Consider the following 17,408-nt stretch of genomic DNA (forward strand, 5'->3'; position numbering starts at 1 on the left):
CATTAGCCATCAGAGAAATGCAAATCAGAACCTCAATGGCATACTATGTCACACCCATTAGAGGGGCTGCTATTAAACAAGCAGGAAATACTAAGTGTTGGAAAGGATGTGGATAAATAGGAATATTCATTCATTGCTGGTAGCAATGTAAATGGTGCAGCCCTGTGGAAGACAGTTTGGCGTTTCCTCAGAAAGCTATGCATAGAACTACCATATAACCTGGCAATCCCACTGCCAGATATATACTCCAAAGAACTGAAAGCCAGGGTCAAACAGATATTTACACACTGATGTTCATAGCAGCATTATTCACAATTGCCAAAAGATGGAAGTAACCTCAGTTTCCATCAACTGATGAATGGATAGGTGAAATGTGGTATGTTCATACAATGGAATATTATTCAGCAGTAAATAGGAATGAAGTCTTGATATATGCGACAACATGGATGAACCTTGAAGACATCATGTTGAGTGAAATAAACCAGATACAACAGGAAAAATATCATATAATCTCGAAGTAATTAGAATAAGCAAACTGATAGAGTCTATATCTAGAATACAGGTTACCAGAGGATGGGGTGGGGACATGGAATGGGAAGTTAAGGCTTAAAAGGTACAAGATTCCTCTTTGGAATGATGGAAATGTTTTGATAATGGATGGTGGTGATGGTCGCACAAAATTGTGAACACAATTAACAGCACCAAAATATATATCTGAATATAATTACAAGGGGAAATGCTAGATTGTATTTATGGTAACAGAATAAAAATTTTTAAAAATTCATGGAACTACACTTCACAAACAGTGAACCATAAGTTAAGCCATGGACTATAGTCAATAGAGCAATTATAAAAATATGCTATAATCATTTGTAACAAATGGTTCACACCAGTGCAAGTAAGTAATGATAGAGTGGTATATGGGGCTCCTGTATTTTGCATCTGATTGTTCTGTAAATCTACAACTTCTCTAATAAAGAAAAAAAATTTAAACAACAATGAAAAAACAAAGTCTGGATCTGCCCAACTCTTCCCCTCACCCTGCTTTACTCTTAGTCTTTCCCAGTTCAGTTGTTGGTAATTCCACCCTTCCAATTGCTCCAAGTGAAAAATCTAGAGTCCTTCTTGACTACTCTTTGTCTCTCACAAATCACAGCCAGTCTCTCTTTTGATCTCACCTCAAGAATATATCTAGAATCTGGCTGCTTCTAATCACCTCTTTCATTGCCACCATACTTTTTCTTAAACAGATTACATAGCTTTCTAACACATCTCCTTTATTCCATAGCATTTTACACCTTTTAGCATACCATAGAATTTACTTTCTTATTTTGTTAATTGTTTATCACTGTCTCCTCCATCTAGAATGTAAGCTCATGAGAGCTGGATGTTTATTCCCTGCTGTATCTCCTGTACCTGGAACAGTGCCTGGCACATAATAAATATTTGTAAGTGAATGAATGCATTTGATTCTTAATGGAATGAACTTTACTCTCATGGCCCTTGCTTTCCCCACCACAGTCCTGGGTGAAGGGTTGAACAAATACTCATGCAATGACTGCGTTGGAGTATAGTCCTCTTCTGCTGGGAGCCCACCCTAGACACTTCTGAGTGTTGCAATTGCATGGCTTCTTTGGGTCTCTGCTGCTTTTGTTTCACTATTTATTCACAAGAATCTTAGGTGGGGTTAGAGCCCCTTGCTGAGGTCTGGGCCTCCCCAGTTGTTCCATACAAGCCACAAATCCGTCTCCCTGGGGAAAAGCCACTGTGGGGTACACTGGTCCCCACTACTTGGGACCTGTAGACATCTGCCCTCCTTCCAGAGTAGAGCAATGTGTCTCCTTTTCAAAGGTTCTCAAGAACTCTTCTCTTTTCCCTCTGAAAAGTCCATCATCTTCTCCTCAGTGAATTTAGACTCTTCCAAAAAGCAAGAAGGAGCTTTGTCTTCGTGTAGCTTCCGTCTTCCTCTCTGAAGAAAACTTGTGAAATGAGAGAGTAACCAACTACCTCTTCGGAACATGGCAGGAAGAGCCTATATTATTCCGCTCTTCACACAGGGTAGTAGAATTTTAATTTTTCTGCTCTTTGCCAATCTTGAGTATTAACACTACTAACCTGGTTGATAAAAACTCATCTAATTGCCATTTTAAGTAAAATCTAAATAAATTCTCTTTATTAGTCATTTTTGTTCCTATTTTCTTATTCATTCTTTTTACCAGGTTTCTACTGGCATTTTCATATTCTTTATATATTTATGTGACCTATTTATCTATGAAGAATATAAATCCTTTGCCATATTTATGACAAACACTTCCCCCACTTTGTGGTTTGCCTTTTAATTTTATGACATCCACAAGTATAAAATGTATAAGTGATTATATCTAAGGATCTTTTCACCTGTGATTTCTTCCATTGACTTTATGCATAGAATGCCTTTTTCCAACTTGTATTTGGTTCACTTATATTATTTCTAGTTATTTACAATTCCAAGTTTTAATTCAGCTGAAGTTTATTTTGACACATTGATTAAAGCAACAATGTAGCTATAAATTTTGTCAATGTTTTAGCCAACTGTTCCACTACCATTTATTGAATATCCTTTACTTTCCCCACTATTTGTGATGTCACATTTTAAAAATATTAAGGCAGGATGGCTATTGTTCACCAGTAAATGCATTCCCTCCATTCTGGGCCCATGAAAGAGTTGCATTTTCCTGCCTTCTTGAATATAGTTATGCCAAGTGAGTTGCTCTGACCAATGAAATCTGAGTGAAAGTGAAATGTGTCCCTTCCAGACAGAAGCATTGAAGAGCAAGTGAGGGATTCTTGGACTCTCTCTTCTGCTTCCACAAGTGCAGGCCCATGTGGTGATGGAAAGCAGCCATAAGAGGGAATGCTGAGCCAACACGTGAAGGATAGCTACTCGGAAATTTGCCTGGACCCATACTGGATTTTATGTGAGTTGTAAGTAAAATGTATAAAGCTATTGAGATTTTTGGGTTTGTTTGTTGCTGCATCATAACTTAATCTATGCTGACTCATACAAATAATAAAATTTCATGAATAGTTTTGACTATTTAACTTCTTTTCTTGATCTTCATGTTTATTTTAGTGGTACTAAAATACCATTTCAAATAATGTGCTTTTGAAATATATTTTAATATCTGGTAGGGCTAATTTTGAAAAAAAAGTTGGAATTTTGAGTAGAATTACATTGCAATTATAAATAAATTTGAACAGAATTTACCTTCATATAACATGCCTTTTCATTTAGGAATACACTTATGCCTCTCCATTTATTTTGTTGGTCTTCAGTAAAGTTTTTTACTTTTCTGAATAAAGGCTTCACATATTTCTTGTAAAGGTTATTTCTGGCTTTGTGTGGGTGTGAGTGTGTGAGTGTGTGTGTGTGTGTGTGTGTGTGTGTGTGTTGGTAATTGAATACTTTTCATTATTTATTTCCCAAGACTTTATTACTAATACTTAGGAAATCTGGAGGCCACCTTACTAAATTTTTTGTTGGCTCTAATACTCTTTAATTTATTCTTTTGAATTTCCTATGTAGAAAATAAAAATTTGGCCAATTCTTTCCAATTGCTGTACTTTTTTAAATGTTTAGTGTCCTACTATACTATTTATACATTTCCAGGAATGTATAATAATGATCTTCTTGGTGTTAATGTATATATACACCTTATTTCAAGTAAGATGTTGACTATTAATTCAAGACATATTTTATTATATTAAGTAAGCATCTTTCTTTCCTTAATTTATCAAGCTTTTTTCTTTTCATCAGGAATGAATGTTGACTATTTTTAAATACTTATTTGACATTTTTTGACATGATCAATAATAGTGCTCTTTGACTTACTTATGTAGTATAATATATTAGTAGATTTTCTATTGTCATCCTTGTGTTCCTGGGATAAATCTTACTTTCTCATGATGGATAATGCTTTTAATACATATTTGAATTTTATTTTGGAGTTTTGCAATCATGCTTATTACTGATATTTGTCAGTAGTTGTGTGTCAGTAGTATTAGTAGTAGAAATACTATTAGTATCTGTGTGCCTGTAGCTTGCGTAGTTTTAATCTCAGGATAATGCCAACTTTATGGAGTAAATGAGGAAGATTTGTGTCTTTTTATATATCCTGGCATTGTTTATATAGTGTGTCAAGTATCTATTTCTTAAAAGAATGTGACCACACAATTGACTAGTTACAGAGACCAGTTTTTTAGAACTAATTTCTTTAGGCTCTTGGTAATTTTTACATTACTATTTGATCTAAATTGGTTGTCACTGACATGTTTAAGTTCAAAACATGGAGTGGCACATGTAATTATTTCTAGAGAATGATCTCCTTTGGAGTTTCCAGAAGATGTTCCTTTTCCCTATTTCTGCACTAATTACTGGACTTCATTTTTTCTCTTTCTTTATCCTGGAATAGAGAAAAGCCTCTTTTTTTTTCTTTTTAACACAGTGCTTGTGAGATCAGACAGCGTTTGTGGGTTGCCTTTAACTCTGCTCACTGACATTCTGGTGCTAGATGAATTATCTTCTTGATCAAAATTGGAAGATAATTTGATGATACTAGGTAACTGATAGGCAGGTTTCCTTGCCCACTTCTCAGAATTGAACAGCTATTCATCTGGGGGAGCTCTGTGTCCAGAAGAGGTATCCAGTTTCACCCACACATTTTGCTTCTGTTGTACTCTGAACAATCTTTCCTGCAAAATACTTACATTGGATATTAAGAGTTATGTGGGAAAATTTTTTCTAGGCAAAAGGATTTAGGCAATGATGGATAAAAATTTAAACATGCTTATTCCCCACAGAATATCTCAAAATGGTTGCATGTTAATAGTACAAATATAAAAATGTGCTTTCATCAGTTGTAACAAATGTACCACCCCAATGCAAGGTGTTAATAATAGGGTGGTATATGGGAACCCTGTATTTTATGCATGATTTTTCTGTAAACATACAATTTCTCTAATAAGAAAAAAATTGTTACATACACTGTGAACATCCAAGGAGGGGCCATTCATCCTTTCCCCCAAATTCTTTGTTCACAAAACCTTTTGTGAAAGCCATTTCATGGTGATAGTCTTCCGTGAACTTTATTTCAGCAGCTCCTCCATAACAGAACAGAGTAAATCTGAAATCTACAATACCAAGAACAAATGGCTAGAATGCTTTCTGTAACCATCCATATTTAGAGTGCTACACCAATTTTTTTCTTTAGAATTAGTTTCCAAATATTGTAGGATGATGCAGGGTGAAGAGCTGATGGATTTTAGCTGCCTCAAATGCCAGGCAATTGTGGGACATATGTATGGGTTTCTAAGTCAGAGGTGAGAGACTGGGGAAGAGTAAGGGGAGCCTTTGGGATTCCTCCTTTATCCTTCTTCAGATTTTTAGGTAGCTGAGCTATTTTGTTTTAACGGATGAAGTGCAGGTAGGCATCTGAATTTGTTTTTTAAACAATCTCACTCCATTGTTGGGTTTCATCATAATCTCCAATAGATTTGTGCAATGGGTTGTCAGTTTTAATTTCTGGAAATTTAATAGCTTTCATCTTTTGTCATTTCCTTTGTCTTCATAGGTATTTTAGTGGGGAGTTGGGATAGGTTGCCAAACCGTTTTAAATCTATTCTTTCAAGAAATCTTCCTTTAAATTCTAGGAATTAGTAATTGTGGTCCTTGGCATTTGAATTCAGGAAGCTGATGGATCAGAAAGAGGATAAACAACGGAGAGAGGTAAACTTCCTGCTACCCCTAACGTGATCCCTGTGGTTTTCACACATTTTGGTAAGGGTGTTTTCGCAACTAGACTTCCATTTTTTTAAATTTATTTTTTATTTTTTTTGGTCCTCCTCCATAACTTTCTAGATAAACATTCTTAAAAGAAAGACTGTTACTTCAGCAAACAGGCAGATGTCCTTCCCTCCCTGCCCACTCAGAAATTCTAAGCAGTCGATTTTTAAAGACAGTCCCTTTTTGACTTATCTTTTGTTCTCAGCAGCCATTTGACTAAATACATTTAGCTGATACATTATTAGCAAACTGTCAGCAAATGGTCACCAATTACCTTCTACCACATTTCTTGGTCCTTGTAATGAACTGAAAAAGCAGAGACAAAAACTCCAAGAATTTTGGATCAGGGCTACTAAAAGTGTGGTCTGCAGACTGGCATCAGACTGGCCTTGGACTATTTTGTTAGCTGTCTGCAATAAAATAAGAACATAAATTGAGACTGAGCATTCAGAAACTTTTATATCAATTTGGTATTGTCACAACATCGAAGTGCATTATCAGTAGACTTGTCCATTGAACAGAGTGTAGACCAGTTTGGTTGGGTGTGGTTGGACTAATTTGGTGGGTGGCGTGTGACAGGAGCTGTGTTCTACCCACAGCTGGTCCTTTGTCACATAGGTTGAGAAGCCCATTTTAGGGAGCACATCCTCTTTTCCTATCACCAAGCTCTGCTGGAGGCTTCGTAATCTTTGAAATTTTCCCAGCTTGCTTTCAATTGTACTGAGAAACTTTCCCATTCTCTTCTGTCCCATTCATGCTCATGATCCATGATCCAGATCCAAAGTACTTGGAGTTTGCAAAGGACCCATTAAGGTGGAGAACCAGGGCTTTCTTCTCCCACTTGCTCCACTAACGTCTTTATAATGACAGTGGCAGAATGCTACGTATCTTCTTCAGCTTACTTGAAGTTCAGCTTGTGTAACAGCAACTTCAGCATGAATTAAAGCCTCTCACTCAAAGTCATAGAAATGCTAAATATATCTCTGAACTGCATTTAAATCAGGAGGCCGGGCTGTTCCACTGAGGCCCAACATCATGTGGCATAAGCCAGGTCCTGGAGATGTGATAAGTTATTTAACACCATCTGCTAAAATTTCACACTTGTGGGACTATTAAAGTGGATTTTTTTTTTCTGAAATTAAAAGATGCCTTTTTTTGGGTGGTTCTCCAGTAGAACATCTGTTATGTAACACCTTTGTGTGTTGTGGCCAAAACAGTGAGCTGATGCATCCAATGGATTCACCTGAGAGAAGACTTGAACGCTGCATGCATGTTTGTGTGTGTGTGCTTGCCATGTGTGTTAGGTCAATCATTGTCAAAGAGTACTGGCTGTACTTCCAGACTTTCATTGAATCGAAGTGCTGAGTTGGTGAAGAGCAGGTTATAACATTCCAAAGATACTCAGGTATTAAATAGAGTCTGTTCCCAAGCTCCTTAGACAATATGAGATGAATGATCCTTTCTTCCTGTTCACAAAGGCATATCTTTTTTATTTTGGCTAAAACCACTGATTTCAGTGCCCAAGATTGTTTCCTGCCACCACTGCTTCTCAACAGCTCATTTATTTATTAGCTTAAGAAACATTTATAAAGTACGTATTGTGTGTCAAGTATGCCAGGGCCAGGTCCCTGCCTTCACAGGGGAGACCCACAATAAATCAGCAAGGATAGAATGTTAAACATCATGATAAATGCTTTGAGAGAAGCATGAATAGGGTATATGGACGCACAGGGGCTGGGCATTTATATCAGAAGCAAGGTTATTAGGAATGAATTTTCTAATCCAGGTAATATTTGTATGGAGATTTGAGAAATAAGAAATAGCTAGACAAGGTAGGTGTGGTTGTGTGTGTGCCCTTATGCATACATGTGTGTGGTCTGTGTATGGGAAGGACACTGATGGAGGAGTGAGAGCACACTGGAAGGTATAAAGGCATAAATGAGGCATGAATGACATTTGGAAGCAATTGTAAGAGGCCCCATACCTCTAAATGTTGTAAGTGCCACAAAGAGGGATTCTTTTTAGCAACATGCACCCTGGGCTTGGAACATTATAGGAGCTCAGGAAGTATTTGTGAAACAAATAAATGCCTTCAAGTACTAAGTTATTAAGTTTGAACTTTTCCCCGAAAAGTGATAGCAAGATGTTGGGGTTGTAATTGGACTTCACTACACTTTTATGAGTTTTTCTTGTGACCCCAAAGGGAAAGACCCTGCCTTACAACAGCTATTTTCATCCATCTTCTGTCATTCTCATCAGAGTCACCTGTTGTTACTTTACCAGTAATTACTGACCAATCTGACAAGTCTCTGGTGATACTGGTGACATATAACATTTGTGTCAAACATGGTCAGAGTTCTAAATCTCTTAGATAATCCATTGTGACAGACCCCTAATATGAGGAACTTATAATTTTCTTTGAGGCTAAAAAATAAAAAAACTAGAATTTAAACTAAATAATAGGTATAATTTTATATCAAGGTATTTTAACACAAGTGTGAAGATTGATGACAATACCAAGTTAAATTGTTAACAATGGCATTAAAACGAGTTGAATGCTTATCATGAGATAAGTTCTTCTCTTTCAGAATTAAGCCAAGAACTATGTGAAATCCCATAAGCAAAACTTGATGTAAAGGCTCAATTCACTGAAAATTTACAGGAAGTAGCTGATCAGTTACTAAAGATATTAGGACTTTAAAACAGTACAACCCATAAAAACTTATGCTATTGAAGTGAATTTCAAATGTAAGTTTCAAAGCAATATATTTAAAAATCTTCATTAGGTTAGAGTGTCCTGTGTTCAAAATGAAATTGATTTTAAATTGGATAAACAAAATGTGGTATATACATACAATGGAATATTATTCAGCCATAAAAAAAGAATGAAGTTCTGATACAGTCTATTACATGGATGAACCTTGAAGACATCATGTTGAATTCAATAAGCCAGACACAAAAAGACAGGTTACCAGGGGCCAGGGTGTGGGAAGGGAATGGGGGGTTAATGCTTCATTGGTACAGAGTTCCTGTTTGGGATAATGACAAGTTTTGGTAATGGATGGTGGTGATGAAGCACAACATTGTGAATGCAATTAACACCACTGAATTATATATTTGAATGTGGTTAAAAGGAGCAATTTTAGCTGATAAATACATTACTAGAATTTTAAATTTAAAATTAATGAAATTTAAAAATAATTTATTTTTTATTTAAAATTTAAAAAATTTAAAGTAAACAAAATTATTTAAAATTTATATGTAAAATTAAAAATAAACAAAATTTAAAAATAAACAGAACTATAGTACTGTACAATGCAGTGGACCCTAATGTAACTTATGGACTATAGTTAATACTATAATTATAATAATATTGTTTCATCACTTGTAACAAAAGTACCACATTAAGGCAAAGTGTTAAAAAAGAGGGAAACTGTGTGTGTGCGTTTGGAGGTGGATATGGGAACTTTATATTTTTTGCTTGATTTTTCTGTAAAGGTAAAATGTCTCTAACAAAAAATGCAAATGGGTTTTGGGATGGACATAGAAATAGTTTTCATTAATGAAAATAATGTAAACAATGATAAAAATGAATCTGATTTTTAAAAACTTTCATTTCTTTGAAAGATGATTATTTTAAATTAGCCTATTTTTGCACTTATTTTCAATGATTTGCTTTTTACTGTCTCTTTGCAGGTATTTCCAAGATAAACACCTTTCTTACTGCAAGCATCGTATCTTCCTTCCTTCCAAACTTGATTTAGTGCATATCTTTCTGGAGGGCTCCCTGGTTAACCTCACAGGATGATTCCATGTCCATTCTGTATTTCTACCTGTTACTTTTAGACTGTTCTTTGGCCTTTTCATATGGGTTTGTATTAATCTAATTAATCTCCCACTTCCTTTTTTCCTTTGTATTTATCATGTTAAAGGCTTTTTGGTTGCATGGGACACAAAATCATTCAGACTGTTTCTAGTAGAAAGAGAGTTTGTTGAAATGATCCCAGGGCATCTCAGAGATGTTTGGAAGTACAACCATGCCACATGAGGTCCTGGGATTGCAAAATTGGAACTTGAGCCTATTCTATCTTTTTAGTTGACTCTTGATTCACTTTCCTTTGCTTTGCTGCTCAATTCTGTTTTTTTTCACATTTGCCAGCTTCTATGTGGCTGCTCTGTTTCTGAATGTCTGCTTGGACATAGCTTTTGCTTGAATAGATCCAGCCCTGACTTGGGGTCTTCATCTTTCAATGTCCCCTCCCACTCACCCTAACTAAACTTCATCACACCATCACAATTGCAGAGAATCTGACTTGCTCAGTGGAATAATAGGGGTGATTCTCCTCAGGGTGGGTGTCATTTGGTTTGAACAGGATGGATGCTCCGAAAATGGGTTGTGGGCAGCAGGTAATAATTGGCCTTGTAAATACGGCATTCTCCATAACATCCTGGGCAGTGTTCTCCATTGTTTCAAAAGAACTTACCCACAGGTTGGGACCAAATGTGATGGCTTAAGACTTCTAGGCTCCAGTGGTCTTCACTATTTTGTGTCTCTCCTTAATTAAGAGTACTTCCCCTGTCTTTTTTCTTCAATTCCTTATATTTCCTAGTTGACTGTGCTGGAGTGGGAATCAAGCAATAATAATTTTGCTCCCATTAGTATTTACATAAACTGCCCAGGTCCCTCAGCTAGAACCATTCTCTCTGGCTGCCAATCCACTGTCTTCCCATTATAGGTCTCTACTTTACCTCTGTCTCATATTGTTAAAAACAAACAAACACACACATGCCAGGTACTAAAAGTAAGCTTCAAGTATTTTCAACCATGTCAAATCATAGCATTTAATTCATTTGAGAGAGCATTAGAAAACCTCATTTCAAATTTATAAGTTGGTCAAGAAACTTTTCTTTCTCTTCACTGACAGAGCTTCTGATATATGCAGTGAATTTAACCTTTGATAGTATTATGAAATTTAAAAAATAAAGTTCATTTTAATTTTGCCTGTTTCTAAGATGTATCTTGGATTCTTACTACCATCAGAGGGAGCATATAGAAAACAGTTTGAAGGCCTGTTTTCTTCCAAGTATGACCTTTTTTTTAATTCTCAGAGCCTTGGATGGCCAGGGGTCTTTTAGAATTTCCCCAGTGAACATAGAGCTAGATATGATAATCTGTGACTATCTCTGACTAACTTTAGAGATACAACAGAGGAAAAAGCTCTGAAGCAGGAGTCTGGAAACCAAAATTTTAGTCTGTGTTCTGCTTCTTAATAGCTATGTGACCTTGAGGAAATCCTGTCTGCTTGCTGAGCCTCAATTTCCTAACCCATGAAAAGGAATAATTGTGCCTCAATTCCTTGCAAGGATGTTGTGAATAGGAAAAAAAAAAAAAAAAAACGTATGGGAAAGCACTTTATAAACTGAAAGGTAATAGAGAACTGTAAGTTTAGATGTAAGTATTATTTATTTTATGAGCCAGTAGAAAGCATAGTCCTGGTTTCATTGTCAGGAGGATTTTCCTCACAGATCTAATTCTTAAAGCTTGGCTTTGCTCAGTTAATGAGTACTTTCCAAATAAAGATCCCTTTTACTGCTTTGATTTTTGTGAACTTCCCTTTACTCTGATTCAAAGTCACATGGGAAGGTGCTCTTGTAAAGCCATTGTTTAATTTAGACTTTTCATATTGCATGTATGTCCGGCTATTCTCTCGTCTCAGTCTCTAAGGAGCCTTTGAGGGCAGACCTTGCTTCTTTCCCTTACATATAGTTTGGCAGCAAATGAGATGTTTTCAATAGGGATGAAGAAAACCTCTCGGTACGTAACCTGTCACCTCAAGGAAGAAGCACAGCCTGTTCCAGAGAAGTTGCCTCAGAGCCTGCCCAGGGCCATCCTGGTGTTTTTCACTAGTGACTCAGGCAGTAGACTGGGACAAAGTTTTAAGGAGACAGCTGTTACATGACATTGTTGTTGTTATAATCTGAGAAGCCACCACACAAAACTCTTTATTTTAATTACTTAGTCTTCCAGTAAGTACTCTCAATTCTGTTCAATTGTTTTGAAATCTTTATGCCTAAAACTTTTCATACTGTTAACACAGGGAAGGTGCAAAAATGAAATTAAATGAGCATTAGGTGTCAGCAGATATGTTTTTAATTTTATGCTTATATGTAGAGATGCTAAGACAATGGGCAATGGGGCTTGCTTTCCTAAAGTAACTACATACGTGTAAAATAGAGACAATTGTTCTAATATTTTGTACTAAATGTCACCTGCTAATTTTGCCCCAATCCTTTTCTTCCTAAGATTTGGTATCCAGCAGTTGGAGTCAGGAGGTTCTAGAACATGATGGGATTTTAAAGAAAAGAAATGAGAGGGATTTTAATAGTCTTAATTCTATTGCTATTGTTTAAAGCACTATGGAAAATGCAATAGCCAATAGCAACCTCCTCGTATCTCCCATCTCCAGCCTTTTGTATTGTATTTTTACCAAGCTCTGGGATAATAGTTTTGATAGCTGAGGTTTGTCTATCTCCCCACAGGGACTCCAGCAGAGTCCTACAATCCCAGGTAAATAAGCAGAACTTTCAGAGTGTCACATCTATTGTTATTTCCTTCTCTCCTTTCCATCCTCATCCATTCCTCAGGGTTGTATATAAAGTGTCAGATCATAGAATAGAGGGATTGTCCACAGTGGTAATACGACCTGGTCAACAGCCACTTCCTGAAACCCACCTCTGGGTGATACTAATGCAGAACTGAAATTCTAATCTTGTAACTCTTGGTTCTATTTTTTGTCCCCCAAACAGTGACTTTCTTCTGGAGTTATAGAGGAAAGTTAAAATTACTGCAACTTTAAAAATATTAAATTTCTCACCTAAAGCCAAGAAATCTTAGCATGCTAAAAGCAATAGAAGCAGGACTTTTTTTTTTTTTTTAACTCTAAGTCCCAGTTCTCATGAGTACCACATTTCTTTATAATTAAGGTGTCCCACAGGCTGTGTTCTGTAATGTGCATGTTATTGTCCCACACTCAACCTTTTAATGTGGAATCCCAACTCCTTGCAGGCTTTGTTGCAGGAATATCTGGGATTCCCCTGGGTGGTGAGGGCGGGTCTCACATGAGCACATGAACAGGAACAGCCAGCAATGACCACTTTGTCTGTCACCTGAAAATATTCAGAAACTGGGTAATCTAGTGTCAGGGATGTTGTAGAGAGGGCTTGTGTTTTTAGTGACAGGTTGGCCTACGTTTGCTTTAAATTATAAATGTCTATAATTATAAGATAGTTGGGAAAGTTCAAGAAATGTTTAGGAAATCATAAATTGGTTAGCTTGGCTGGTGTAGTGGGATAATGGTGTAGAGATGCAGGGAAAAGAGCTGATGGGATGGGTTGATTCATGCCACATTGCCCCTAAAGTTGGTGCTATCATGATCTCTGGATGCATTGATGCTACTTATTATGAAATATTTGCAAAATGTGTGTGAAAACTCAGGGTAGAATGCAGTGGGGAAATTAACAGTGAGACTTGAACCCTAGATCTGCCTCCTGCTAGTCGAGGGATTCTGGGTGAGTTAGCCTAACCTAGTTGGCCCGAGTTTCCTGATCTGTAAAATGGCAATAACAATGTTTACCTGAGAGGCTTGTGAGGATTAGACAATAGAATATGTAAATATTGAATATCCAAAGCAGTTCTCAGACTGCCTGGCACGCGGTGAACAATACATACAAACTCTGTCATCTCTTGTCTGGACCGTTGAGATAGTCTCCCAACGGGGCTCCCTGCTTCTGCTCCAGCCCTGTCTCTCTTCTCTCAACATGGTAACCAAAACAATCCTGTGAAATCAGATGGTGTCTCTTCTCTGCTCAAAAGTCTCCCATAGCTCCCAGTTTCACTCAGAGCAAAAGCCTTGTAATGGCTGCCATGTTTACAATCTCACCTTCTCTCAGTCTTGTCTCCTATTCATCCCCTTAGCTTCCTCTGCTCCAGCTGCACAGACCTTGCCCCTGCTGTACTTTAAAACTCACCCCCCACACCCTTTGCCTGCCTGCCTGGTTCAGTTGTTTATTAAACACTTGTCTCCCTCTAACCTGCTATATTTTACTTACTTATCGTGTCTTCCCCAAATACAAGGCGTGTCCCATTGTGGCAAGGATTTTTTTTTTTTGTCTGCTTTGTTCAGAGTTGCGTCTTTAGAGCCTAGAGCAAAACCTGGAAGGTAGAAGCCTTCAACATATATTTGTTAAGTTTGTTTTGAATGACTGAGCAAATGGGAGTTGTTATTAGTACATAATGGATTTATTAGTATTAATGATATTCATCCTTTCAACAAATACTTTCTAAGCACATGATCCAAGACAGACGTTATATTCGTTGTTGGGAATACAACTGGAAATAAGGCAAACAAGGTCCTGCCCCTTGGAGCTTATGTCTGTGATGTAAGAATTGCACTGAATAGCTATTCCTAATTTTTTAGAAGATGCAAGGTTTTTTTTCATCATGCTTAACTATGAACTTTATTTGAAGTTTTTAGTACCTCTGAACATTACACTCTAAAATTTTAGAAAATTATTTTTATTTACCTTTGTAATTTTCAAAAAGTATTTAAGACTGAATTTAAAAATTGTATTCTAATCTTTTTTAAACCTGTGAAAGATTTCTAAACATCTCCCCAAATGTTGGATGCCATATCGTAAATATTTTTTTGTCATTGTGATGATCAAATCATATAAAAGTATATACACTAACTTTTAGGTGTACAATGCATGATGATTTACCAAAATGTTACTCAAGGTTTTACCTGATTTTAATTCCACTTGATAATGACCCAGGTCTCTTCACAAGGCAACATTATCTTAGAGTTTGTGATTTTGTTAATCTCTAATGTTTGGAAAAGGGATGATTTCAAACTTCTCACTTCATTACTCTGAGCTCCAGCCTGGATTCTAAAAGTTATTACCAGCTTTAATTTTTTTAAACATAATTTTATTGAGATATATTCACACACCATAAAATCCTTCCAAAGTATATGTGCTGGTTTGGATGTTTATATCCCCCCAAACACCATTATCTTTGATGCAGTCTTGTGTGGGCAGGAAACGTATTGCTGTTGATTGGGTTGGAGACTTTTGATTGGATGTTTCCATGGAGATGTGATCACTCAACGGTGGGTGAGATCTTTCACTGGATAATTTCCATGGAGGTGTGGCCTCAGCATGGGCCTTGATTAGTTTACTGGAGCCCTATATAAGCTCAGACAAAAGGAGCGAGCTTGCTATAGTCAAGAGGGACACTTCAAAAATCACATACGAGCTTAGAGAGTAGGTGCAGATGAGAGACAGTTGAAGATGGCTGTTGAAAGCAGACTTTTGCTCCAGAAAAGCTAATAGAGGACAAATGCTCCAAGAGCAACCTGAGAGTGACATTTTGAAGAGTAGCTGCAGCCTAGAGAGGAACATCTTGGTAGAAAGCCATTTTGAAACCAGAACTTGGAGCAGACACCAGCCACATGCCTTCCCAGCTAACAGAGGTTTTCTGGATGCCATTGGCCATCCTTCAGTGAAGGTACCCGATTGTTGATGAATTACCTTGGACACTTTATGGCCTTAAGACTGTAACTGTGTAACCAAATAAACCCCCTTTATAAAAGCCAGTCTATTTCTGGTGTTTTGCAGTCTGGCAGCATTGGCAAACTGGAACAATATACAATCAGTGGTTCATAGTATCATCATATATATAAGTATTCATCACCATGATCATTTTTAGAACATTTGCATTATTCCAAAAAAATATAAAAAGAGCAAAGAAGACCCCAAACATCCCATACTCCTTACCCCTCCCTCTTATTGACTGCTAGTATTGCAGTCTACCCAATTTTAAGACTTACAATAGAGGTAGGTTAACTAAGACAGTATAGTATTGTCAGAGATAGATATATAGATCAGTGGAACAGGGCAGAACATGCAGAAGTAGATCCATACGAACATGGGCAACTGACTTTTTTTTTTTTCTGTATAGTTATATAATCATTATCAAAATCTAGGCTACTGGATTACAATTCAACAACTTCAGGTATTTCCTTCTTACTAATCTAAAACATTAAACAAAAAAAGAAATGTCTATATAATGAGTCAGTATACACAGTCATTTGTTGAATCCAAATTTCTCAGTTACACCTCCTCCCTCTCACTTGATCTTTCTCTCAATCTTCAGGGATATCTGGGCAATGACCATTTTAACTTCTTCATGCTGGAAAGGGGTGTTGACCTCATGAGGTAGAGGTACGAAACTGGTTGATGTTCTTGGAAAGACTAGTACCTCTGGGCTTTGGGGCTTATCTGGCATAGGATCAATCTTGAGGCCTTGTTTCTGAAAAAAAAAAACATAATAAGAAAAACTTTTGTAAAGACTTAGATAGAGCCCAGTGCATTCCCTAGGGTTTTGGGGAATACTGTTGGTTGGGGATTGGCATACTGTGGCAGTTTGCAATATCTGGCTAAAGCTTGCAGTAAGAGTAACCTCCAGAATGACTTCTCAACTCTATTTGCAATCTGAAACTTTATTTTGTTCCATTTCTTTACCCCTTTTGGTCCATAAGGCATTTTCAGTCCCATGAAGACAGGGCCAAGCTCACCCTGGGAGTATTGTCCCATGTTGCCAGGGAGACTTATACCCCTGGGAGTCATGTCCCATGTAGGGGAGAGTATAGTGAGTTTATTTGCAGAGTTGGCTTAAAGAGAGAGGCCACATCTGAGCAACAAAAGAGGCTCTCTGGGGGTGACCCTTGGGCATAATTATATGCAGGCCTAGATTCAGCATTGCAGAAATAAATTTCATAAAGGCAAGCCTCAAGATCGAGGGCTTGGCTTACTCAATTGTGAGTTCCCAGTGCTTGAGAGAATATCAGGAATTCCCTAGGTGGGGAAGTTTAATAGCTCCTCATTTTCCCCCAGTCCCTGAAGTAATTTCCAAATACTTTTTTATTTTTTGCCCAATATACTCTGGAATATATCCATGTTTTACTTTAACCTGTAAAGAATAATAGGATCTCATTCCCTTTTCTAGGTTCCATGTATTTGGGTTATCTAAACAAACTGACCAGACAGGTTAAATTAGATAGTGTGCTACAGAAAATTTAAATTTTGGATCAGATAAACATCTTTCCCTTTGGTCTCACACAGAAGCTGAAGTTTTAAAATACAGTCACTATCATCCTTTACCCTGTATTCTGATTTGCCTCAGTCCTAACTAGGTCTGTTTCATTTATATCTCTAATTGGAGTCTGATCTCTTATTCAACTTCTCTAACAGTTGCTGTATGGAGTAATGCTGACTTTCAGAGCTGAGGAATTCTAACTCTGAGTTCAGGTGTCACACAGTTACCCAATGTTCCAGGAAACTACCGGGTTATACGTAAAGAGCACAGCATCTCAGAATTTAGAAATAATAGTTAAAACTCAGGAATAGATGTAACTGATGTAAAAGCCTACAGTCTAGGGACCTTTACATTCAGCCTTATTTTAACATTCTGTACTCCTTAATCATTGACTGTCCATTTTCAGCCCACTTTCTATTCCCTGATAACCTG

At 37.0% G+C, this 17,408-nt stretch overlaps 1 long non-coding RNA gene across 2 annotated transcripts; it reads left to right on the forward strand.

The window, feature by feature from the left end:
- The first annotated feature begins 2,896 nt into the window (after positions 1 to 2,896).
- Positions 2,897 to 9,597, forward strand: LOC119542213. 2 transcript variants are annotated; one of them, XR_005218437.1, is made up of 3 exons: positions 2,897 to 2,964; positions 5,689 to 5,764; positions 9,518 to 9,597. It is a non-coding gene; the product is annotated as an uncharacterized LOC119542213 (long non-coding RNA). The 2 variants fall into 2 exon arrangements; XR_005218436.1 differs by having other exon boundaries at positions 2,906 to 2,957.
- The last annotated feature ends 7,811 nt before the right edge of the window (positions 9,598 to 17,408 follow it).

Source organism: Choloepus didactylus, chromosome 8 (assembly GCF_015220235.1).
Source record: "Choloepus didactylus isolate mChoDid1 chromosome 8, mChoDid1.pri, whole genome shotgun sequence".
NCBI classification, from domain to species: domain Eukaryota; kingdom Metazoa; phylum Chordata; class Mammalia; order Pilosa; family Megalonychidae; genus Choloepus; species Choloepus didactylus.